At 39.7% G+C, this 27,401-nt stretch overlaps 1 protein-coding gene across 2 annotated transcripts in view; it reads right to left on the reverse strand.

Moving 5' to 3' along the window:
* Positions 1-20,663, reverse strand: part of PTPN4 (protein tyrosine phosphatase non-receptor type 4) — a 219,305-nt gene extending 198,642 nt beyond the window's left edge. Inside the window, exon 1 of one of the 2 annotated variants that reach the window (XM_059166618.1) lies at positions 20,065-20,663. The gene's annotated coding sequence lies outside the window, so the exon portion shown is untranslated. The remainder of the gene's footprint in view (positions 1-20,064) is intronic. The other variant, XM_059166620.1, reaches the window with a different exon arrangement.
* Positions 20,664-27,401: the final 6,738 nt, after the last annotated feature.

A 27,401-nucleotide genomic window follows, 5' to 3' on the forward strand; every position in this document is an offset into this window, starting at 1 on the left:
CTTTAGATAGATAACCAGAAGTGGGACTGGGGGCTCATATGATAGCTCTATTTTTAACTTTTTGAAAAACCTCTATTCTGCACATTCCCAATAGTGTACTAGGGTTCCCTTTTCTCCAGATTCCTGCCAATACTTGTTATCTCTCCTCTTTGCAGAAACAGCCATTCTAACACATGTGAGGTGATACCTCATTGTGGCTTTCACTTCTATTTCTCTGATGATTGGTGGTGTTAAGCATCTTTTCATATACATGCTCATTTGTATGTCTCCTTGGGAAAAATGTCTATTCAGGTCTTCTGTCCATTTTTAAATTAGAAAGTTTTTTTGCTACTGAGTTCCTTAGAGATTTTGAATATGAGCCCTTACCTGGTTGTTTGTAAATACTTTCTCCCATGCTGTAGGTTAATTCTTCATTCTGTTGTTTCTTTTACTGTGTAGAAACTTTTTAGTTTGATGTAGTCTCTCGTTTATTTTTGCTTTAACTGCTTGAACTTTTGGTGTTAAAAACCAAAGAATTATCACCAAGACAAACATCAAAGGTTTTCTTCTAGGAGTTATGGTTTCAATCCTTACAATTAAAACTTTAATCTATTTAAAGTTAATTTTTGTGGGTGTTATAAAACAGGGTTCAAATTCATTCTTTTGCACCTGCATATCCAGTTTTCCCGACACCATTTATTGAAAAAACTATCCTTTCCCCACTGAGTATTCTTGACTTGCTTGTCAAATACCAGTTAACTGTATATGCATGGGTTTACTTCTGGACTCTCAATTCTATTCTATTGGTTTATGTGTTTGTTTCTATGCCAGTACCATACTGTTTCGATCACTATAGCTTTGCAGTATAGTTTGAAGTCAGGAAGCATAACGTCTCCAACTTTGTTCTTTCTCAAGACTGTTTAGGCTACTTGAGGCCTTTTGTGATTTCATAAAAATTTTAAGATTTTTACATTTCTGTGAAAAACGACATTAGAATTTTGATATGGATTACACTAAATCCATAGATGGCTTGACAACATGGACATTTAACCAACATTAATTCTTCTGATCCATGAATACAAAATATTTTTCCATTTATTTGTGTCCTCTTCGATTTTTTTCACCAATGTCTTCAAGTTTCCAGTGCATAGATCCTTCACCTCCTTGATTAAATTTATTTGTAAATATTTTATTTATTCCTGGTTTTGATGCTATTATAAATAGGAATGTTTATTTCTTCTTCGGATATTTTAAGTGTAGAGAAATCAACTAATTATTGCATGTTGACTTTACATCTTGAATCAGTAGAAGACTGAAAATCAATAGCAGAATTTTATTGCTTTATTTGGTTTAGTATAGGCTATTCTTTCTAACCTCTCCCAACAGCTTCCTAAGTTTATAAATCAATATTCAAATGGGATCCTACTGCAAAAAATGAACGAATGGAAATGAGTGCAAATGAGTGGGCAAGCAAAAATCAAACACCCATTTAGCCAATTATTAAGCTCTCAAAATGCAAATATTTCTGTTACTCTGCTACACTCATGGAATTTTGCAAGGAAAGGCTTCACAGCCTAAGTAAGGCAAAGGTCTCATTCTTCTCAACAACTACTGTTACATTAGTGAACCTGATAAACCACAGTTTCACTAAACTTATCCTAATTCTGTTACTTTTTAGCTCTGATTTCCCTTGGAACAGTCACTACATCTTTCTGAGCTCTAATTTCTTCATCTATAAAATGATAAAAACCTTGTGTGATCTATAATCTGCATCGTTCTATAAACAGCCACACTACATAGACCAACTAAACACTTGAACTGTGGCTCATCTAACAATTTTTAAAATTAAGTTAAAATTTAGGGGCACCTGGGTGGCTCAGTGGGTTAAACCTCTGCCTTCGGCTCAGGTAATGATCTCAGGGTCCTGAGATTGAGCCCCACATCGGGCTCTCTGCTCAGCAGGGAGCCTGCTTCCCCTTCTCTCTCTACCAGCCTCTCTGCCTACTTGTGATCTGTCAAATAAATAAATAAAATCTTAAAAAAAAATTTAAGTTAAAATTTAAATGGCCACATTTAGCTAGTGGCCTACCTACTGGGCAGGGCAGGACTAAATGATATTTAAGTTCCCTTCTAGTTCTAAAATTCAACCATTTTTAAAAATTGCCTTTCTACGGCATGGAGGTTCCTCAAAATGTTGAAAATAGAACTACCTTAAAACCAGCAATTGCTCTATTGGGCATTTACCCTAAAGATACAAACATAGTGATCCAAAGGGGCACATGCCCCGAGTGTTTATAGCAGCAACGTCCACAATAGCCAAACTATGAAAAGAACCTAGATGTCCATCAACAGATGAATGGATAAAGAAGATGTGGTATATATATGGAATATATATGGAATACTATGCAGTCATCAAAAGAAATGAAATCTTGCCATTTGCAAAGATGTGGATGGAACTAGAGGGTATTATGCTTAGAGAAATAAGTCAATCGGAGAAAGATAACTATCACATGATCTCCCTGATATGAGGAAGTGGAGATGTAAAGGTGGGGGGGCATTAGGGGTGCAGGAAAAGAATAAATGAAACAAGATGGGATCGGGAGGTAGACAAACCAAGAGACTCTTAATGTCACAAAACAAACTGAGGGTGGCTGGGGGAGGGGTGTAGGGGAAGGGTGGTGGGGTTATGGACATTGGGGAGGGTATGTGCTATGGTGAGTGCTGTGAAGTGTGTAAACCTGGCGATTCACAGACCTGTACCCCTAGGGCTAGTAATACATTGCATGTTTATAAAAAATTTTTTAAAAATTACTTTTAAAAATTGCCTTTCTCCTTAAAATGGAGTAAGTAAACTGTAAGTCAAGTCAGTAACACAACCACACAAGGTGGGCAGGCGGGGGTCCTAGTAACTACCAAACACAATATCCTTGACTAGGGTTGACAAAAAAAATTTTTTTTCCTTTTTTTTTAAGAAAACATTTTATCTATTTGGGATGTCTGGATGGTTCAGTCAGTTGAGTGTCTGCCTTTAGCTCAGGTCATAATCCCAGAGTTCTGGGATCAAGCCCCACATCAGGGTGTTTGGTCAGCGGGGAGCCATCTTCTCCCTCTGTCTGCTGCTCCCCCTGCTTATGCTCGCTCTCTCTCTTTGACAAATAACTAAGTTAGGGGTTTAGTGTAGAGCATTTTTTAGGCAGAAAAATCAAAAAAGAATGCTAGCCTCTAGGATTTTCACCCTTCCTTTAGAAAGCAACTATTTCATATAAGCAGAGTTTTCTCTGTAACTGAACACAAACAACAGAGCTTATAGCACCTAAATGTTTAATGAAATGCTTCAAACTGTTGGTTGTGACTCACTGGATATGAAATTGACTTAGTGAGTCAAAAGCAGTAATTTTTTTCAACAAAAGAGAATACAGATGACTCTTGAACAACACAGGTTGGACTGTGTAGGTTCAATCTCATGCAGATTTTTTTCAAGAAACACAGTACAATGCTGTAAATGTATTTCCTCTTCCTTACAATTTTGTTAATAACTTCTTTTCTCTAGCTTACTTTATTGTAGGAATACGGTATATAAGACATAGAACATACAAAATATGTGTTGAGACTTTATCAGTAAAACTTCTGGTCAATGGGCTAAAAGCAGGGAAGTTTTTAGGGAGTCAAAGCTATACATGGATTATGACAAGGTGGGGGGTCAGCACTTCCTAATCCCCATGTTGTTCAAGGGTCAGCTGCAGAACAGGAATTCAGTTAAGTGTCTGCCTTCGGCTCAGATCATGATCCCAGGGCCCTGGGATCAGGCCCCATGTCAGGCTCCCTGCTCAGCTTCTCCCTCTCCCTCTGCCTCCTGCTCCCCCTGCTTGTGCTCGCTCTCTCTCTCAAATGAATAAAATCTTAAAAATAAATAGAAGCAAAAAAATAAAATAAAAATAAATAGAAGCTATCAAGAGAATGACATAAAGGTAACTCTTAATGTTGGGTAAAGTCTAAATAGTGGGAAAGCCACTAACTTTATTATCTGCTCATAATACTATATTATTACCTCATGAGTCCTTATGGCTGTTGAAAATAACTGAGGGTCAGCCTTTCACAAATAAAGTCAGGTTAAAAAAGAGAGGATTTGGGGCGCCTGGGTGACTCAGAGGGTTAAGCCTCTGCCTTCAGCTCAGGTCATGATCTCAGGGTCCTGGGATCAAGCCCCGCATCAGGCAGGGAGCTTGCTTTCCCCCTCTCCCTCTATGCCTGTCTCTCTGCCTACTTGTGATCTCTGTGTCAAATAAAATAAATAAAATCTATTTTAAAAAGTTCTCTTAAAAAGCTTTTTTAAAAAAAGAGAGAGATGGGGCGCCTGGGTGGCTCAGTGGGTTAAAGCCTCTGCCTTTAGCTCAGGTCATGATCCCAGGGTCCTGGGATCAAGCCCCACATTGGGCTCTCTGCTCAGCGGGGAGCCTGCTTCCTCCTCTCTCTCTACCTGCCTCTCTGTCCTACTTGTGATCTCTGTCTGTCAAATAAATAAATAAAATATTTAAAAAAAAAAAAAAAGAAAAAGAAAGAGAGAGAGAGAGAGAGAGGATTCGGGGCCTGGGTGGCTCAATGGTTTAAGCCTCTGTCTTCGGCTCAAGTCATGATCCCAGGGTCCTGGGATCGAACCCCGAATCGGGCTCTCTGCTCGGCGGGGAGCCTGCTTCCCCATCTCTCTCTACCTGCTGCTCCACCTACTTGTGATTTCTCTGTCAAATAAATAAATAAAATCTTTAAAAAAAAAAAAAAGAGAAAGAGAGGATTCTGCAAAGGTGCCAATACTATAATAATATGAGCTATTAGCATCCATGGAAATAATACTTCTAATAGAAGAATATAGGCTCAGTAATCAGACTGTTTCGAGGTTCAAATCCTCATTACCTTTATGACCCTGGATAGTTACTAAACGACTCTGTGCCTCAGTTTCCTCATATGAGTTGCTAAGAACATTAAATGAGATAATACATGAGAAGTCCTCAGCACAGTGCCTGACACTTAAAAGCACCTTATAATGTTGGCCATTATCATTATCATCATCATCAATGGGTCCTACCTCTCTAAATATTCAAAACTGACTTTAGGAAAAATCTGGAAATACTTTTATGCTTTTATCAAAATATTCTAGTTACACCAGAATTAAAACAGAGTACTGATTATTAAAAGCCTCGGAAACCAGAAAATGTCCAAGGAACACCAGTAATGCGGTTGGGTGGAAGACAATTCATCAGGATGACAATAGCAATTAAACCTGGAAAGATATCTGGGACTCTAACATGGAGGAGTTTACACAAATTTGGGCAATAGTGGCATAGACCAGAGATCAGTAAACTATGACTCACAGCCAAATCTGTTCACTGTTTGCCTTTGGGCCATGAATAAAGAATGGTTTTTACAGAGGCACCTGGCTGGCTCAGTCAGTAGAGAATGTGACTCTTGATCTCAAGGTCATGAATTCGAGCCCCATGTTGAGTGTAGAGATTACTCTACTTAAGTGAAATTTATCCCATAAAAAAGAATTTTACTCTTCTCACCAGTAAACCAATATGACAAAAAAAAATCTATCATTACTGTTATATTTTTATTTCATTAATAAACATCTGTGAAAAACTTTCTAAAAGCCTCAATTCGTCGGTCAATTAGATAAATGTTCTCCTTATCTTCCTCTAACCCTCTACTTGTTCAACATTATCTACCAAATGTCTCAAAATGTAACAGATAAGGAGAAGAAACACAAATATCTGGACAATTTAAACAAAACAAAAGCCCCTGTCCTTATGAAGCTTCCATTCTAATAAATAAAGAAAAATATTATATAGTAAGGTGGTAAGCAGGGAATGTGGAAATAGAGATGTGATTTTATTTTATTTTTTAATTTTATTTATTTATTTGACAGAGATCACAAGTAGGCAGAGAGGCAGGCAGAGAGAGAGAGAGAGAGAGAGAGAAGCAGGCTCCCCGCTGAGCAGAGAGCCCGATGCGGGACTCGATCCCAGGACCCTGAGATCATGACCCGAGCCAAAGGCAGCGGCTTAACCCACTGAGCCACCCAGGCGCCCCGAGATGTGATTTTAAATAGGATATTCAGAAAAAGCATGACTGAGAATTTCATTTTTGGGAAGACTTGAAAGGAAGTAAGAGTGAGCCATGGGGATACTCTGCTTGGAACACTTGGGAGAAAGGTATTCTAGGCAGAGGGAAGAACAAGCAGAAAAGACTGAAGTGTCAGCACACCTGGGGTGTTCCAGGAATACCAGAGAGGCCAATGCCACCTTGAGAAAAGTGAACAAGAGTGGTCAGAGATGAGGTCATAGACAGCAAAACCCACAGATCACGTAGGGCCTTATTAGCCATGGTAAAGACTTCAGCCTTTGAAGTAAAACCAGAAACCATCAACGCACTTAGGGCATAGGAGAACGGTCATCTCCCTTACACTATTAAGAGATGAGTTTTCAACTCACAGCATTTCCTACTGATTATTAGATATAAAAAACTCAGAATATGTCATAAGTGGCTACTGTGCTAAATAAAAGAACCAGTTAGTGTCTATAATACTGTAAACTGGTAAGAAAAAACATTAAGACCCTACCAGATTAATGAGCAAAAAACTTGAAGAATGTATGCAACAAGAAATGAAATTAGTAAATACACATGAAAAAACATTCAACTACATTATCACTAAAAAGAAATTCAAATAAAACAAAGTACCACAGGGTGCCTAGGTGGCTCAGTGGGTTAAGCCTCTGCCTTCAGCTCAGGTCATGATCTCAGAGTCCTGGGATCCAGCCCTGCATCGGGCTCTCTGCTCAGCAGGGAGCCTGCTTCCCTTCCTCTCTGCCTGCCTCTCTGCCTACTTGTGATCTCTGTCTGTCAAATAAATAAATAAAATCTTTGCAAAAAGAAAAGAAAAAAAAAAAGGACCATTTATCACCCATTGCTAGAAAAGGACATTGGTAGTAGCACAAACTGGTTCAGGTCTGTAACTCTGTATCTGAAATCACTGGTTTGAAAACAGTTCTGAATTTCAGAATACTTGGATTATAGAGAGGTGGTACTAATATAAACACCTCAAATTAAGTAAGATTCATGGTTAGGTGAATAACACCCTGTATTAACCATAAGACTATTTAAAGTGTCCTTAGAGTACCTTAGGAATGTTTGATGTAAAGTCTTAGTAGCCTCACACCAGTTTAGGTCAAGTTTGGCTATCAAATTAGTTATAAAAAGTTTTATTTTTCAGGGCCTTAGGGATCTCAGAATTGCATATAACTGTTGACCTAAATAACTGCTTTGTAAATAATTACGTGAACACAGATAAAAACCCATAAAAATAGTTACATGCAAGGTGGGTTACAATATCACAATCACCGGGCGCCTGGGTGGCTCAGTGGGTTAAGCCGCTGCCTTCGGCTCAGGTCATGATCTCAGGGTCCTGGGATCGAGTCCCGCATCAGGCTCTCTGCTCAGCAGGGAGCCTGCTTCCTTCTCTCTCTCTCTCGCCTGCCTCTCAGTGTACTTGTAATTTCTCTCTGTCAAATAAATAAATAAAATCTTTAAAAAAAAAAAAATCACAATCACCTAAAAATTTTTCCAAATCACAAAACCTTAGAAATAGTTGTTTCTGTAGTAAGCACAGTAACTGATCACAGTATGTATCAGGCTGGAACAGGTAAGTTGGAAATGTAAAAAAACCAAGTACAGAGATTTTTAAAATTCCAAAGTAAATAAAACAATCTGGAAATTCTTGGAGTTTGTAAAAATATATTACTTCCATGCACTAAGAAATAACTAAAAAAGAAAAAGAACATCAACATTACTTTAAAAATATTTCCTAAATAATTTTCATCTCTTTGGAAAACTCATTCATTCTAATCAAAGAATACTCTGTATTAAATTAGCATTTATTATATGCAAGGCACTGTGAATACCATGCAGTATGGGAGTGAGGCTTGGAATGGAAGCCAGGAGCTGACCATGAGTTTATATTTTATCTTAGAGGCAGATGGAGAGGCAATAAAAAATTCTGAGCAGGGTGTACGTAATGTGATTGGATGTGAATGTCATCACTCTGGCTACAGTGCAGAGGAGGATTAAAAAGGGCAAAACCAATGGCAGAATGCACTTTAAGGAGACTTATTTTAAAAGTTCAAACAGACACGATGAGCTATTTAAAAAATCATCCCCCGGGTGCCTGGGTGGCTCAGTGGATTAAGCTGCTGCCTTCAGCTCAGGTCATGATCTCAGGGTCCTGGGATCGAGTCCCACATCGGGCTCTCTGCTCAGTGGGGAGCCTGCTTCCCTCTCTCTCTCTGCCTGCCTCTCTGCCTACTTGTGATCTCTGTCAAATAAATAAATAAAATCTTAAAAAAAAAAAAAAATCATCGCCCAAAATTTCAGGGGTTTTGCCCAAGCTTCTTATTGCCAAACTGAAGCTCAAGTGGTAACAGGCATACAGCAGGAAAAATTAGAGAAAGGGAAACTCAGCAATAACAAAAGGCAATCTAGACAGAGAGCTAAAAAATAGTATCCACAGCAACAGTAGCAAGCAATAGGCAGCGATCTGGGCAAGCACGGCCTGTGTGGTAGAGGTCTGATAAGGAGGTGCTATCCCAGCAATCAGGAAAAACGTAATAGGGCAACATGCCAAATTTCAAGGTTCTTGATGAAAGGCACAAAGCAGATAGCAAAGAGGTCCAGCTATAAGACTAGAATTCAAGAATTCAAAAATAGGAGACAGAAAATAGGACAGCAGCAGAAAAGATACAGATTCTGGACTCAAATTAACCTACTTTCAAAACCTAAATCTGCCATTTTCTAGCTGTGAAAGTCTAAACAACTAAGCCTTTTGAGCCTCAACTTCGTCTACAGATAGGGGATAGCACTACCTATTTACAGGGTTGGTGAGGGAATTAAATAAATGAGGTATTATATTTTAAAACACCCAGCAGAGTTCAACAAATACTAGTTTCATCCTTTTTATTTCCCTTACATCTAAGCTACTACAATAAGTAAGTCTTCTGCTTGGCCACAAAGTCAGAAAGGCTTCTCTGACTAGGCATTAAAGGACTTTAGGTACAGAAAATAACATCCCTGAAGCAAGATGCCTCATGGGAGCACTAATTCATATAGAAAAGGTGAAAGAAAATGAGTTGCACAAGTAAAGGGGCTTAAAAAACTGAAGTAGAGTAAAAGTTTAAATAATTAGAATCAGGGATGCCCAGTGGCTCAATTGGTTAAGTGTCTGTCTTTGGCTCGGGTTGTGATCCAGGGTCCTTGGATGAAGTTCCATATCAGGCTCCATGCTTAGTGGGGAGCCTGCTTTTTCCTCTGCTTGCCATTCCCCCTGCTTGTGCTCTCTGACAAATAAATAAATAAATCTTTAAAACAAACAAAAAAAAGGTATGTAATTATAATCAGTTAGCCTAATAGCATATCCACACAAAAGAATACGTCATTATATAAAAGAAAAAAGGGGAGAACTCCCTATATTTTGAAGTCAAAGGACCACCAACATACAGTTCAAATGAAAAGGCCATAATATAAAACATTAATATGGGGCGCCTGGGTGACTCAGTGGGTTAAGCCGCTGCCTTCGGCTCAGGTCATGATCTCAGGGTCCTGGGATCGAGTCCCGCATCATCGGGCTCTCTGCTCAGCAGGGAGCCTGCTTCCTCCTCTCTCTCTCTCTGCCTGCCTCTCTGCCTACTTGTGATCTCTGTCAAATAAATAAATAAAATATTTAAAAAAAAAAACATTAATATGCTGCCTTTTACATAAAAACTAGGGGAAACAGTTTCTATATATTTTGTTTCTATTTGCAAAACTACTGGTAAAATACATAAATAATAAATAACCTATAGAGAGCAGAGAAGGCAGGGACAGAGTAGTAATAAGACTCTCAACACAGACATTGGAGAAGGTATGTGCTATGGTGAGTGCTGTGAAGTTTGCAAACCTGGTGATTCACAGACCTGTACCCTGGGGCTAATAATATATTATATGTTAATTTTTTTAAAATGGAAAAAAAAAGACTCTCAATATATACCTTTTTATATTATTTTGAAATTTGAACCAAGAAACCGTATTACCAATTAAAAAATTTTTACACAAATTTTTAAATACTTGAGAAGCCTGAGTTTTGTAATATATTCTGCTACACTTATTAATTAGAACTTACCTGTACATATTTTACTATATACTGACATAGTTAATGATGACTTACCTGTATACATTCCTAGCAGTATAACAGATTTTAAATTCCCCAGAAGAAAGAAGCATAATCTCCTTGAAGATAAAGATCATGTCTTATTCATTCTATAACCTCACTGCGGAGCACAGCGCCTGATGCATAGTAGTTCAAATAACCACTATACAGTTTCTTACTCTTAATCCCCCAAATGTTAAGGTGGATGTGAACCTTTAAAAAAAGGGGGGGGGGGATTTTTTCTTGATTCTGTCCCCTATTCCACCACGACCCAAGAGATATTCCTTCTTCCCTTTATGACCAAATTTCTAGGAGTTGTCTAGTCTACACTCATTCTATGTCTATCTTCCTCAATCTAGTTTTTCACTAACCCCTCTATTATAACTCTTCTGCTAAGACAATGAATCTCAAACTTTATATATTTCAGAATAATGAGAGCAGGATTTAAGCGATTTCCTATGTAGCCACTTTCCCATTCCTTACTTGGCCTTTTAATAATCTATAAGGTCGAGGGACAACTGGGTGGCTTAGTCAGTTAAGTGTCTGCTTTCAGCTCAGGTCATGAAAGATCCTGGGTCCTGAGATCCAGCCCCGCATCGGGCTCCCTCTCCCTCTGCTGCTCCCCTCAAATAAAATCGTAAAAAAGAAAAAACAAAAACCTGTAACAATCTATAAGGTCTGAAATGAAACATGGGGAGTTGATTTTTTTTTTTTTAAAGATTTATGTATTTATGAGAGAGAGCGGGGGCGGGGGGGTGGGGAGGGGTGTCAGAGGGAGAGAAAGAATCTCAAGCAGAACTCCCCACTGAGCTCAGGGCCCAATGCAGAGCTTGATCTTAGGGCTCCAGGATCATGACCTGAGCCAAAATCAAGAGTCAGATGCTCAACCGACTGAGTCACCCAGGTGCCCCTTAATTCTGATATAGGTAGCCTGCCTAAACATATCTGAAAACCAATGGGCTAAGGTCATCAATAACTTTCCAATAGCCAAATTCAACTTTTGTTCCTATCTCTCAGCATTGGATACCTGCCTAAAACTCCTTCCTTCATCGCCCTCTACCACACAAACAGAGTCTCCTCTCTCACCACCACTTAAGTTTCTTTACTTCTAAAAGCCCCTAACCCTTAAATGATAATGCTTCAGGGCTCTGTCAGTGACCCAATTCCTTACTTTTATTCACACTTGGTTAAATAGTAACAGTCATACCCACATCTTCAACTACCACTAATACAACCCTAAATCCCGACACTTTAAATTCCAGAGGCTATAAAGTATAGGAGGGGGGAAAAAAATGCTTTAGCATCACATAAATCTGAATTCAAAATATTTACTCTGCTATTTACATGGTAACATGCTTAAAGTCACACACTTTTCTGAATTTCCACTTTGTCCTCCTTTAAAACTGAAAACACCTAACAAGGTTTTGTTCAGATTAAAAAAAAAAGAGAGAGAGATTAAATGAGAGAAGTTCCTTTCCCTTCCTCACATGCCCAGAAGACCCCATGCCATGGGCCTCAGAGGTGGCAAGCAAGGGACAACTAGCCTAAGGTTGGGAAACTGGCAGATACAAGGTGACTGAGCATGTAAGTAAATATACTAAGGATAATGGTAGCCAATTTCTTACTGTGTAAAAGGATTTACAAATACAGAAAGGGGAAGACTAGAAAGAACCCTGGGGTGTTGGATTGGAATTGATATATCAATGTAAAATACAAATATAAATGTAAAATATAAATATATATAATTAAATATAGAAACAAATTCAGGTGTTTGTGTGTGCATACATTTCCTAGCTATGTCCACTCTAGAAGTGATTATACTCCAACACATTAATGAGCACATTAAGCATAAAAATCTCAGTTTCCAGATATCACCTCTACTAGAAGAAATCAGAATTCCTTGAGAAGATGCACGATTCCAGAGCTGGAACAGAAAAAGTACAAAATGAGTTTGGAACATCTCATGCCAGAAAGTAAGAAATGATTCAAAGGATGGGGACATATCAAAAAGATTCAGGAGCCCTCCTGAAGGGGGTCCCACTAGCCAAATCTAGGACAATTTAAACATTTAAAAAAAAGTCAATAATAACAATAAAACACACTGAAAAGGAATAGAAATCCACGAGTACATACTGATATAATTAAATGAATGGGTAAATAAATGCATGGGGAAGAAGGAAGACATGTGTTTTCAGTAGAAAATCAACCAGTAAGTACAGATGGCAACCTTTATAGTAATGGCTGATTCAGGCAGAAGTCATCATCAGTGGCCCCAAAGACTGGTGAATGGAGGTTTGATGAAGAAAAGCCTTCTTGGAGCGTTAGAGCTCTTCCCACAAAAGAGTTACCAATTACAAAAGTAAAAAGGATGACTTTACAGTGTAGAAACCTAGTAGAGAGGAACATAACGTGTTCAGGGTAAACATCACAGTGATGGGACAATACTGTATGCATCCTAGTGATACACTAAGATGAGCACATCATTTCTTTTTTTTTTTTAAGAGTTTAATTAATTTATTTGACAGAAAGAGATAACAGGTAGGCAGAAAGGCAGGTGGTGGGGGTGGGGGTGGGGGGAAGCAGACTCCCTGCCAAGCAGAGAGTCTGATGCAGGGCTCAATCCCAGAACCCTGAGATCATGACCCAGAGCCGAAGGCAGAGGGTTAACCCACTGAGCCACCCAGGTGCCCCCAGCACATCATTTCTATGGTATACCTGCCAACAACGCACACAAGCAAACCACTGGATGAACCGAAGTTAAGGGATATCTTACAGAATAAAAAAAGTCAAGGTCATAAAAGACAAATACTGAGGAACTGTTTCAAACTGAGGAGACCGAAGAGACATTATAATTAAATGTAATGTGTGATCCTCAACTGGATCTTAGACCAAAAAGAAAAGAGAGAAACTGTTGGGATAAAAGGAGAATTTTGAATGGCATCTGGGGATTTGAAGGTAGTGTTGCATCAGTGTTGATTCTCTGATTTGGTGATTATGTAAAAGACCATCCGTGTTTTGGTAAAGACACACTTATTACTTAGGAGTGAAGGGCATCATGTGTGCTACTTGCTCTCAAATGGTTCTCAAACAGCCTATTGAGATAAAAAAATGGTACATTTCTCTGAAATTACTGGAAGCAGGGATAAAAATGAGAGGCCAGAAATGAGATGACTTGGTACTTTCACTAAAATTTGAGAATCTAATAAGATGTAGCAGAAAGAGACAAAGGGTCAAAGATGATGTTCAAGTTTTTTCTAAGGCATCTGGAAGAAAAGTCCTCACTGAGCCCACTACAGTGAGTCACACAAAAGAATGCTGCACACTTATCTTGTATACACACAATATATATATGTAATATATATATATATATTAGAAAAATTATTTAAGGAAAAGGTTTTTTTTAAGATTTTATTTATTTATTTCACAGAGATCAACAAGTGGGGGGGGTGCTCCCCCGGGAAGCAGGCTCCCTGTTGAGCAGAGAGCCTAATGCAGGGCTCCATCCCAATCGTGACCTGAGCTGAAGGCAGAGGCTTTAACCCACAAAGCCACCCAGGAGACCCCAAGGAAAAGATTTTTAATTGAAATAATTCAAGGGAAAAAAATTGGTTGAAGGAAATTCCAGAGCTCTTTGTGCTGGATTTGCAACTTTTCTGTAGGCTTGAAATTATTTCAAAATAAATTAATTTTTAAAATTCAGTAAGAACTCATGACACCCTTGGTGCCTAGCAAAATACCTGACTCACTACGTGTACTCAATAAAAATTATTTGGCTTTCCCTTTCCAGCTGCCCAAAGAAGAAATCTTTTCCTCTTTTCCTCTTATATCCATTCTAATGAAACTGCCTAATTAGTTTTCACTTCTAGCCCCACATCCTTATTTTGATTTCCCCATTTCCAACCATAATCTCTCACCTGGACCACTGCAAGAGCATCCTAACCAGTCTCTCTATGCCATTTCTAACTTCATCTTTGCATGTCCTTATCTCCTTCCAATGAAATCATGATCTAGAAGTTAAGAGTTACCTTTCAAAACTTGTACCTAATCTTATTCCATTATTTAAATACCTACAATTGCTTCCAAATGTAAATTCTGATTTCCCAAGAGGCAGACTAAACACCTGTGTCCGGAAGAGCATTGCAGAAGCACCAAAAATATATTTCACATATACGCACAAAACAATAAAGTAATTACTGGGAGGAAAGGGAAGAGAAAAAAGGCAGGTTAAAAGAGGGACTTTAATCTGACCACCTTTGTGTTTATTTTAGGGTCTGGTATTGGTTATACATATATTTTTTTTTTATCACATGTGGGAATGCCAAGGCTGAGTGGGTACTATAAACTTTCCAATACTTAAAGCCAGTAAAACAGTGCTTTTCTCATTCCTTTTCTCACCTTGGCACCAAAGAAAATATTTTTTAGCACAGTGGGATAAGCCAAGACTGTTTAATTAATGTCAAAGGAAACCATCTGGGGGTTCCAATATGCCCAGGTCCAATAGGTTGATGGGTACCTTGCTCTCTGGCGCATAGGCATGGCACTCCTGACACACCAGTTTGGAAGTTCTAAAGTTCTTACTGTAATTCCACACATAGCCCAAACAAGGACCTCAGAAGGTTTCATCTCCTAAGTAATCAACATCCACATGCAGGAACACAGACATCAAGACTCATTCCACAGACAGAGCCGACATATACAAGACAACTTGCATTTCTCCAAACACACTAGGCATCCTTTCATACTTCTGACATTTTGTACATGCTGTTCTCTCTACCCAGATCAATTCCAATCCATCCTCCAAGACACTACTCAAATGCCACTTCTCATTTCCCCCAGTTCTTATTACACTTGTCACTCTGAATCGTAATCGTTTGTTGACATGTGTTACCATCCCAGAATTAGGTTGGTAAATGAGTGTTTACTACATCATTTCCCAATAAGCCAAATTTTCCAAAATAAATTAATTAAAACCATTTAGGTAAAATTAAATTAAAACCGGGTAAAATTTTATAATCAATTAGCATTTCCCCCCCCCAAACAAAAATGCTCATTGTTCTTTAAAATTTCTCTTTAAAAGAAAACCTAGGAAACAACTAGCTGACATTTTTCTCATTTTTCCATTTCTATCACAGTGAATATAAACAACTGCTTAGCAATTCACTGTGATTTATCAATCATGTGATTGCTTAAGTTTCCATTCTTAAAATCTGCAGTGTATCTCTCTGTGCTTAAAGTTTGTTTCCTCAGTTTAAAATCCTAAACTATTTGGATAATAGTCCAGTGGTATGAATATTTTATGCTAGATTTTCTTTTATTTATTTATTTAAGATTTTATTTATTCATTTGACAGAAAGGAAGAGTACAAGTTGGGAGAGCAGCAGGCAGAGTGGGAGGGAGAACCAGCTCTCTGCTGAGCCAGAAGCTGGTTGTGGGACTTGATCCTACGATCCCTGGGATCACGACCTGAGCAGAAAGCTGCCGCTTAATGAACTGAGCCACCCAGGTGCCCCTCAAATATGGTCTTTAAACATTCAAACTTTGTTCCAAGGAGAAGTACAGTCTTTTGTTAAACAATGTTTTATAACGGGGGCGGGGGGAATATTCCACCATTCTTTACCTGTGCTTTATACATATTCTTCTACAAAGGAAACTGACTAAACAAACAAAATTGTTTACATAAGGGGTGAGTATTTTGGGAAGAGGAGTCCTTTCAGAAATATTTAATACTACTGTACATTTTATTTTTATTTTTATTTTTTTAAGATCTTATTTATTTATTTGTCAGAGAGAGAGCAAGCGAGAGCAAGCACAGGCAGACAGAGTGGCAGGCAGAGTCAGAGGGAGAAGCAGGCTCCCTGCCGAACAAGGAGCCCGATGTGGGACTCGATCCCAGGACGCTGGGATCATGACCTGAGCTGAAGGCAGCTGCTTAACCAACTGAGCCACCCAGGCGTCCCAATACTACTGTACATTTTAATAAGAATCCCAGAACTCTAGAGCAAGAAGGGACAGTGGACATAATCTTATAGTGACAACCTCTTCATTTTCACAACGGATTAAATTGAGGCTCAAGAACTAAATAGGGGCACCTGGGTGGCTCAGTGGGTTAAAGCCTCTGCCTTCAGCTCAGGTCATGTTCACGGGGTCCTGGGATCAAGCCCCACATCAGGCTCTCTGCTCAGTGGGGAGCCTGCTTCCCTTCCTCTTTCTCTGCCTGCCTCTCTGTCAAATAAATAAATAAAATCTTAAAAAAAAAAAAAAAAAACTAAATAAGGTGTCTAAATGTCATATACAAACTAGTGGAAGATTCACTACTAAAACTCAGATTTCCTAGGCAGCAAGATCTAAAGCTGTGCTAACCAATATTAATAGCTTCTAGCAATATCTGGTTATTTAAATTTAAACTGGTTAAAATTAAATACAATTTACAGTTCCTCAGGCATGATAATCACATTCAAGTGATCTATGCCACACATGATTAATGGCTACCATACCTGACAGTGCAGAAAGAGTATTTCCATCACTGTAGAAAGTTTAATTGGACAGCATAATCTACAAAATAAACTTGAGTCAGACAGACCTCATTTTAATTCTACTTATTAGTAGTGTGATCCTAGACTAGTTAATTTCCCTTTGACCCCATTGGGGTGGGGGGAGGAAGCAAAGGATTAATACTTCTCTCACAAAGTGTACTTGATGATTATGTGTGATAACATGAAAAGCCCCTTTACTCTGTCAGGCACAACAGACAATTAACACTTACCCTTTGGATACTTTTTTCTTTCTAATCCCCAAATAACATCTTTATTAAAAGATACAAACACAAGAACACCCCAATTAATATCTTCCCTTCAAGATAATTCACAGCATCTAATTTTCAATCTGTTCCTATCAATTTCTTCAAATACTTGCACATTTCTTCCAGGGTTGCTACTCAGGAATAATGAAAAATGAAGAACAAAGGTAAAGGGAAATGCCTTGAGTGAAGTAGAAGAGAATGTAATAAATTTCTTGCTTATTTCCCATCCTATTTTAAATATGACTATACTAACTGATCATGCAAAGGAAAAGAAAGAAATTACACTGTCTCTAGATACTGCACTTCCACACCAGTAAAGAAGATTCTACAGTACTTCTACATTACATTCCTTCTCGCCACCTGTACTACTAATTGAATATTAGATGAAGGAATAACACTTTCCTCTTACAATACTTTTCCGGTAAACAGTAATAAAAAAGATTTCCAGAATGTTAAACCAACCTTCCAGGTTTCATAGCTTAATCTAGTAAATGGACAAATTTAACAAATCTAGACTACAGCACATAAAAAACTTCACACTATGCATGCTATTACACAGAAAAACAACAAAATTCAACTCAGTTTGTAGCCAGTGATTTTCTGCCAACAGTAAATTTTATGTAGGAGCAACAACTCATATTCAGCCACATCAAGTTAGAAACTTGCCATTTCTCATGAGATCATCAATTTTACACTCCTAAAACTAATAAAGAATTAAAGAACTTTTAAAGGTTCATGTTTAGACATCCACCAAACAAGACCTCTACATATATATTTTTTAAAGCTTTCTTGTTGCTTAAAACTGACCATATTAACTCCCAAAGAGCAGGGGAGGAGGACCCCCTCAATGTCTCCTTGAAATATGTCTGGCATTCTCTTACCTTGGTCCTTAAAGATAATTCACTCAAAACATGACCAACAATCCCCCTTAAAGAGTTCAGAACAACTCACATAAATGCTAAAGATAAACACTGCATATTATACTGTTACTTTACAACTCTAATTAATTTTATTAGATAAAACTAAAATATTTTGAATATACAAATCAGAGAGTAACAATATTCTACGGAGTGGGTCACATAATTTTTTTTTTAATGAAAAGTTTAAAAAAAAAGTCTTCATCACTATCCTACATAAAGTACTTTATACATTAAAAAAAGTCAGGCTTCTATGCCTGAACTGATGAAATTTAATTTGTAAGAGTCTATAATTTTTTAAAGTCCTTCAGTAATAATGAAGTGTACATTGGTTGCATTAGAATAGGTCAAATGAATTTTCCTGAGGCTGCACTCTAAGTACATCTGACCCAGAAAGTATTTTTAGCAAGTGTGTTCAATCAATGCTGGTTTTATGCCTAGCCTAAATTAGAAATTGGGTGTCACAAATTTAAAGTAACCAAGTTAGTAGGGACATTTTAAAAACATATTTTACGTTTAAAAACCTAAAAGATACTCAGAACATAAGAAAAAACCACGGGTTTGAAACAATTCAATACCCACAGCCCCAAAGCTAAACAGATTAGGAAACAGGCAATAAGAAAGTCATATCCTCTTCATTACTACTTTTCAGTTAACATGTGATTTCCTAGCTTAATAAACTTTAACCTACTATTAATAAAAACTACAAAATAGTGATGGCTTTTTTTTTTTAATCTCTTGCCAAATATTTAAACCAGATTAGCTAAATCATAAATATTCCATGGCCTGAAAGACCATGTTTGTTTGTTTGTTTTTATTAAACCAAACCACTCAGGAACACAATATTGGACCATGCGCATGTTTCAGTGAAAAACAGTTAACAAAGATACGTGTGTCATTAAAGTAAAACAAAACAAAAAACAGAAAGAGACATAAAAATAAATTCTGTGGTAACTGGAGCATAAACTTATTCTGTCAAAAAATGGTGGGGTCCACAAAAGATTGCACTCTTATTTTGAGTCAGTAAAATTCTATACAAACTTAGGCTTATGAAAAATCTCCTTCGTAAAAATTCGCTGAATTTATATTCATCAAATTCAAGATCTAATTGATATATCTAGCTCTATTTCAATAAGCACACTCTGGACTCTGATCATTTATTTAAGGTCAGTTCCTACTCCCCTAAAAAAAAAACGAAAAATCGTTCTCTCTGGCAAGTTAAGGTTCCAAAATCAGGATAAAAAAATGTCCGGGCTTTTACTGTTCCATAGTCTTTTTACTCAAACCATCTTTTAGAAGTCGGATATACTGGCTTTGGGTGATTTTTTTCTCCCCCTCCATAAAAATGTGTTAAGCTGTAGTTTTCAACCAGACCCAAGATTTGGTCACATAAACCTAATATTACTCCAACTCTGATTTAAAAGCAGTTGGTATATTGAAGATATACAGGTTCCCCTGGAACAAGCGCTTGAAAAATCCTACAAAATCGTTCTTGTCCATAGTGGTGTCACTATAAGAGGCAACCCTAGACATAAAAGCCTCCCCTTCCAAATTTCGCAGACACACCAATATATGTATCACAACAATATATGTAGGATGTAAACTGTTTCATTTTAAGGAAACCCTGGGAAATGCATCAGTACATCTACTTAGCTACATCTCAACTTTTTTTGGCCCAACTACAGATTCCTAAATACAAGTATATGCCGGTAGACTCACAAGAGCCTTAAAACTTCAATAGTACGGACAATCTGCCCAGGCAGCATATGTAAGAAGCACTCATACAACCCAATTTAAAATTAAAAAAAAAAAAAAAAAAAGGAATCCTACCAACAATGGAAAACTCAGAAGATTCTAAAATCGTACCTAGACTTTAAGTCCTGTGGAACATTCCATCTCCGCACCGATTCCATCCCCTCTCCCTTAGCTCACCCATGTTCCAACTATAACCCCCAGGAGCTGCGAAAGCTGAGGTCCCGGGAAGAAAGGGGGGCGGGGGGAACAAGCATCATTTTTCTCCTTCTCTTAAATCAACCTTGCTGCCTCCGGCAAGCCCTACCTGGCTCGCCTCCCACACCCAGGTAACAGCTCCGCGCACAGCGCAGGGCCGAGAGGCCAGTCGGGACCCCAGAGCCTCTTACCTTCGTAGCACAGCCGCGTCCCCTCGGCTGGAGAAGAAAAGCCTCGAGGCCCGGGCGCGCCGGGGGGAAGCGCGTCCGCCGCGCTGCTCCCGGGGGCTCCCTCAGCGCCCCCCTAGCAGCCGCCGCCGCAGCGGCCGCGCCACGGCCCCGAGCGGCCAGCACCACCTCATACTGCGGGGCTGCCGCGGACCGGCGCCGCTGGGGAGGCGGGCGGGAGGCTGGCTGCAGGCGCGCTCTCCCACCTCCCTGCGGGGATGAGATAATCCACACCCCCCAAAGTGCCGTGGGGGAGGGGAGCCCCGGGGCGCCAGGGGTGGGGGCTGGCCCCAAACCTCCGACCAAAGCCAAGTCTCTCCTATCCCCGGCTCAGGCCCCCGAATTCAGCCCCTGGGGACTCAGGAGTCCTGAGAGAACAATGTGGGGGGGGCGCGAGGAGCGGAAAAGCGCGCAGCGCGGCAAGAGCAGGCGGACAATCCTGGCCAGCGTTTGTGTGTGAGAGTGCAAGAGGAGCTCAGTCTATCCACTCCTTGTCCTCCTCCTCTTCCTCCTCCTCCGTCTCCTCCTCCTCTCTCAAGCACACCCCGTCTCCCAGGCCACAGCATAGCAACCGAACATGGCGGCTGCGCAGACGCCGCCACTCAGCGGCCAGGAGCGGCGGCGGCCACAACTTGAGGCGATCTCGCGAGAGGCGAGGCCGAAATCCTCCCAGCTAGCGCCCGCAGAAGAGGTTGCACCAAAGCGGGCGCCGGGGGGACACGCAGGTGCGATGGAGGCCGGACCTGGGTAGGTTGGGAAGGAAGGGCTGGAAGAGGGGCGGGGCGCTGTGGCCCCGCCCCATGGCCTAGCAGCAATTCGTTACTTGAACTGCGACCCCTGCTGGACCTACTGACCTAAGGAACTCGACGGAGGGGCAGAAACCCAAGTTTTAAAGGGGAAAACCAGACTTCTTGGCCCAAGGTCTTTCCAACTTCAGTACTAATAGAGGATACAGGTTTTAGGATGCAGTTTTGAATCACTTCCTCTCCTAAATATAGACACTAAAACAAAAAACAAACACTGTTCTTTTATAAAACGAATGGTCTGGGTGCTTTCTGTGTGTCAAGAATGGTGTGCTTTAAAAATTGAATTAATTCATTCGAATAACACATATGAATTTGGTGTTGCCATGTCAAGTGCAGTCGTATTTTACTGATGCTATAAACTCATTGTGATAAAACTGATGCCTACGGGCTGAGTGATGCCAGCTGAAATGATGGGAGGAGGGATTTGGGGACCAGCACACCTCCTTTTGCAATCATTTTTGCCAGTGCCCACTCCTGTAGCCTGGTCCTTTCTTGCTCTTCCTTGCTTTTATCGTTAGTACCCCACCAGCGCTGAATTCATATAAGCGTTCTTTCAAGTATCACTTTTGCTCCAAGTCAACAAAATGCCTAATTAATCGGGGCTGGTTTTTACAAGATAAAATCTTGCAAATTTATACAAATCTGTGAGAAACAGAGATTTCTACTATCTTCTCCTTCGCATGCCCTCTCAATTTTTCCATCTTAAAAAGACAGCTTGTCAGTCCATATTCTTCTTGCTTTACCTCTTCAACTTACTTTCCTTCCCAGAACTTAGTTCCAACGAGTGCTCATTCATCCTTCCATAAATGCTTTCGGCTCTAGCTCTCCATTTCCCATATCTTTGTTCATACTATTTTCCCTGTTAAAATGCTCTTCACTTCATCTCCACCTATCAACATCCAGGATCTCCACCTATTAACACCCAGTATCCTCCAACCAAAGATCATGTGGGACTTCATCAGAAGTAAGAACTCCTTCCTCCTTTGACATTTATAGTTCTTGGTTTATATACCTCCCTTTCTTTCTGTCTGTCTGTCTGTCTTTTTTTTATTATTATTTTTTTTAATACCTGATACCCCCTGGGTGGGTCTTATCACCACTACTACCTGGTAAAGGTTGAGGGCAATCATCTTGGTATCTGACTTGTAACATAAACACAGCTGGAGTCTCAACATTAGAGAGGCTGGAGGGGACACACTTTGTTTTGGGAAACTCCGCAGGACGAGCCCTTTAAATACGTGTAAGCCTCATATCCATCTACAGTTCTTTAGGAAAACTATGAAGTCACTTTTTAAAAACTGATATAAAAATATCTCACAGCCATCATTCATCTGGGGGGAGGGGAAATAAACACTCCCAACCACCCAAAAAAATTGATATCTAATTCACATACCGTAAAATTCATCCTTTTAAAGCATACAGTTCAATGCTTTTTAGTATATTTGCGAAGCTATGCAGCTTCCAGAACATCACTACCAGAAGACACTCTTACCCATTAGCAGTCACTCTCCACTCCCTCCTCCCTCAGCCTGACAACCACTAATTTACTTTCTATCCTTATAGATTTGCCTTCTCTGGATTCTTCATATAAATGGAATCATATATACTGCAAATTCACTATAAAAATGTGTAAATTTTTGCTCTTCTTTAAATTAATATCTTTCAAAACTAAAAATGCCTATTCTAGATCATTTTGATGACCACCTTGTAATGAAACACTGCCACTTGATTTTGCATTTGGCACCAAGAACTGTAACTTTAATTTTCTTAGGCAAATGAGAAAAAAATCGAATACTTTTTGTGGCAATAACAGCATTCTGGCTAAGTGAAGATCAAGCGTCCTCATGGCACACTGAACCAAAGTTTCACAGAAGTTCAGAGAAGAATGTCGGATAATTAAGTTAATTATAAGCATGCCCTTAAAAACCCATACTGTAGAAATGAGTTCCATATTCTCATCACAAGGGACATTTTAATTTCAGCAAAACAACATCATCTACTATATTACATAAATAGTATTAATTGAATTTTTAATTTTGCTAATTTGCAAAATTTTTCTAATTTATAAGTGTAGAAAAGCTGGGAGAGTAAGGACTTTATGCCTAGTCTTATGTTTACACATGATTAAGAGACATAATTTAAATAATTTAATTTTACATTTGAGGGTTAGCAAGATTTTTCTTTTCATTTAAAAGTGGTCCCTCCAAAAAATAAAAATTAAAAAATGGCCCCAAACATTGCTAGATTTGGTAGACACTGCTATTGACTGTGATTTTTTTTTTCTCTTTGTCTACAGCCTACCCTTGGCTGTACTTTGGGAAAGAAAGAGCAAGGATTGTGTCCATGCTTGGAGGTTATTGGCAAGAGAGGACTTGTCTTTTTGCACTGTGTGGTTAACATTTGGACCTCTTCTAACCCTCGGTAGCCACAGCCAAGAAGGAATAGGCATTTGTTCTAGCCTGTGCAGCCAAGGACGCTGCTTGGACCTTGACAGTGAACTTTGGCAGCCACAAGGCAACAGAGAATGAGGTTTGACTAGGCACTGAGACTGAGTGGCCCTGCCATCAGCAATTTGGGAGGATCCCTTTGGAAGAAACAAATGACGCTTAAGTCAATGGAGATATCTAGGGAAGAGAACCCCAATGGAAATCTGGACTCAACTTGCTAGGTAGAACTCAGACTACTGTGAATTTTAAATATTAAAAAACATGTGACTTGGGGATGCCTGGGTGGCTCAGTCGGTTAAGCCTCTGCCTTGGGCTTAGGTTGTGATGCCAGGATCGTGGAATAGAGTCCCACATCAGGCTCCTTACTCAGTGAGGAGTCTGCTTCTCACTCTGCCCCTCCCCCTGCTCAAGCTGTCTCTCTCTCTCTCTCTGATAAACAAATAAAACCTTTAAAAAAAAAAAGTGACTTGATTTTGTTGCCTAAGCTGATGAGGTGAAACATACAAGTCACACAGGTTTTCAAATACCTGATCTCTGACATGGGACCTTAATTGAGTATCAATCTGTGTTAGATTGACAACAAAGGGGCAAAGGGAGAATTTCATCTTTTTACCTATCTGAAATCTTCCAGAATAACTTTAAGCAAAACAAAACAATTTATAGAGTTTAAACCTTTAAGGAAGTCTTACGCTTTTTTCCAAGTTCAGAATTCTGTGGATTGGGCTTCTTTTAATCATGGAGCTGCTTTAAATATCTTTTTTTAAATTATTTTTTAAAGGTTTTATTTATTTGACAGACAGAGATCACAAGTAGGCAGAGAGGCAGGCAGAGAGAGAGGAAGGGAAACAGGCTCCCCGAAGAGTGGAGAGCCCAATGCGGGGCTAAATCCCAGGACCCTGGGATCATGACCTGAGCTGAAGGCAGAGGCTTAACCCACTGAGCCACCCAGGCGCCCCATAATTCCTTTTTTTTTTTTTTTTTTTTTTTTAATTAGATAGCACGTATTTCTGAAGCAGTTCGCCCAGTTTTGGTCACTCTGTCAGCATGGCCCTCTCTTCTTCACTTGCCAGCAATTCTTCCATCTTTTCTTCCTTCCTTTCTAAAGCAGCAGAAGGCCCAAATTAGCAATCCCTAGTTCTATAGAGCAAGAACTCTATAGAAAAACGTAAAACTTTAAAAATCAAAGACTTCCTACTCCCAGTCCCACTCTCTAGAAATAAAACTATTTTTTAAAAAAGATTTTATTTTTTTGAGAGAGAGAGAGACAGCGAGAGAGAGGGAACACAACCAGGGGGAGTGAGAGAGGGAGAAGCAGGCCTCCCGCTGAGCAAGGAGCCAGATGCCGGCTTGATCCCACAACACTGGGATTATGACCTGAGCTGAAGGCAGCTGCTCAATGCTTGAGCCACCCAGGCAGCCCAGAAATAAACACTATTAACAGCTTCTTGTATATACTTCTAGAATTCTTTCTTGACTGTACACCCCAGACCCCAAAACACATCACATCATGCCCCAGTCCCCGATGCCAAGCTTTGTCGCCATTAAAATTTCTAATCAGTTTTAATACCTGGAAAAAAAGTTAATTTCTCCTTATGACTTCTTTTTTCCAAGATGAACATGTTTTTAGCCATTTGAATTTAAAAAATGCATGAGCCCTAGAGTGTGACTAAAATATTAAATTACATTGACAGTATATATTGTGTGCCTAGTGTATAATCTGTATGTTATCTGAAAGAAATATTATTTGTAGATATATATAAATATAATCTGTATATATGAGTACATTCTTCGGACTTCTCCATATTATCCATATTATAGGCACTTTAGATCTATATCTAAATTATCTTAGTTTACTTAATATTAATGTGAATTCGTTCTCATAATATTCATTCATTTAAAAAAATTCAAACATTCATTTGTTTAAAAAAAGTATTGCTCACTTACTATTTGCCAGGCATCCGAAATACAGGTAGGAGGTGGCTTTTGCCCTCAAGGCAAGTATTTTTTGTTCTTACTTTGTGACTTATTAATGCATTGCAAAATCAGTGTGGTAGATCATAACCAGAATCTTGAAAAAAAGAAATGAATTAGACTAGCCTAGAAAATAGAGCATATCACACAAAGTGAAGGTAAACCTGGTACTATGAAGTTTTAACATTAGTTGTATGTTTGTGTGTTTTGTGTGTATGTGGGTTGTGATGTAAAATGTTTCTCTTCCTTTGTGTGTGGTGGCCAAAAAAGTTGGAGAGCCTCTGGTCTGAGGGAGAATTATTAAGTAAATAAACAATACAAATTAGTATAAGTGCTTTCATAGATTAAACTCCATGGACAGGATCCATGGCTCGCCATTATTTCATCATGGCTTAAGGTAACATCTTGTCTTAACACCAGCCCTCAGTTACTGTTCTCGAATACGTGAAGGAATGGTGGGTCTCTGATGCTAGGGAAAGCAGTGGAAGGAACCCAGTCAACCAGTACATGTTGTGGCCTCAGTTTTGCCTGGCTGCCTTTGAGAGTGTGGACTGCAGGGATGGATGGATGCAGCCATCAGTTCTCTGATAAAGAATTGATGGCTGGGTGGAGCCTTGAGAGGGAAGCCTGAGGGACCTTGAGTGACATCTAGTGGCTTCTTGGACCAAATGGAAAGCACCAGGCTGAGGAATCTCCCATCAGGTGGAATATTATTGGATGTGCCCTCTGCTTAAAAGAAAGACAAGGAAAAGAAAAAGATGGGCTCCATCCCTTCATTGTGTATAAATTGTTCCTTTGTTAGTAGATGAATACTGTGTTTTCTTAATGGTCTGTACTCTTTGTGTTGGCTTTGTCTGTAGGAGCCTTAACATCAGATTAGAAAACCTTGATTAAGGGGCACCTGGGTAATGCAGTCAGTTAAGCCACTGACTCTTGGTTTCCACTCAGGTCGGGATCTCAAGGTCATGATCTCAGGGTGGTTGTCTCAGGCTCATGAGATGGAGCGCCCCTTGGAGCCCCACGTGGAACCCCGCCTCCAGCCCCACTTTGAGCCCCATTTCGAGCCTGGAGTCAGGCTCTGCACTCACCCTGGAGTCTGCTTAAGACTCTTTCCCCCTGGGTGCCTGGGTGGCTCAGTGGGTTAAAACCTCTGCCTTTGGCTCAGCTCATGATCCCAGGGTCTTGGGATTGAGCCCCGCATCAGGCTTTCTATTAGCAGGGAGCCTACTTCCTTCTCTCCCTGCCTGCCTCTCTGTCTGTCAAATAAATAAATAAATTTTTTTTTTTTGGAAAAAGACTCTTTCTCCCTTGGGGTACCTGGGTGGCTCAGTGGGTTAAGTCTCTGCCTTCAGCTCAGGTCCTGGTCTCAGGGTCCTGGGATCAAGCCCCACATCGGGCTCTCTGCTCATCGGGGAGCCTGCTTGCCCACCCCCCTCTCTGCCTGCTTGTGACCTCTCTCTCTGTCAAATAAATAAATAAAATCTTAAAAAGAAAAAAAAGACTCTTTCTCTCTCTTCCTCTGCCCCCTGCCCCCACACGGACTTGCTCTCTCTCTCTCTCTCTCTCTCTCTGAAATAAATAAATCCTTTAAAACATCTTGATTAATCCTCACACCTTTGTAGTATGTTACTCAGCACCAAGTACAGCACTGCAATAAACACCTGCTGTTGGCTAGCTGACATGTTTTGGTCATTCATTCAACTTGCGGTCATCAGTTGGCTACCACCCACATTAATAGTCTCATTCCTGGCCACACATTAGTAATAAGTTTTAGTAAGTGCAGAAGACTTTGGCCCACTCTGATCCCACCTCTATTGTCACCTAATTGGCCGTGGTGGGCTCCAGGCTTCTCTTACAACTATGGGTGTAGACAAAGATTTTCTCAGCTCCCAAGTTGATTCTACTGGGCAACAATGTTGAGACCCACAGCTCCCATTTGGACAGGCACCGAACATAATACAGCGTCTGTGCAAAATGAGGATCTCTGCCCTCTTGATCAGCACCTCTCAAACTGCCTCAAGTGAGGGACCAATCTGTTATGGCCCAATTATTTTTGTAAAATATAAATAAAAATAAA

Source organism: Mustela lutreola, chromosome 3 (genome assembly GCF_030435805.1).
Source record: "Mustela lutreola isolate mMusLut2 chromosome 3, mMusLut2.pri, whole genome shotgun sequence".
In the NCBI taxonomy this organism is placed as follows: Eukaryota; Metazoa; Chordata; class Mammalia; order Carnivora; family Mustelidae; genus Mustela; species Mustela lutreola.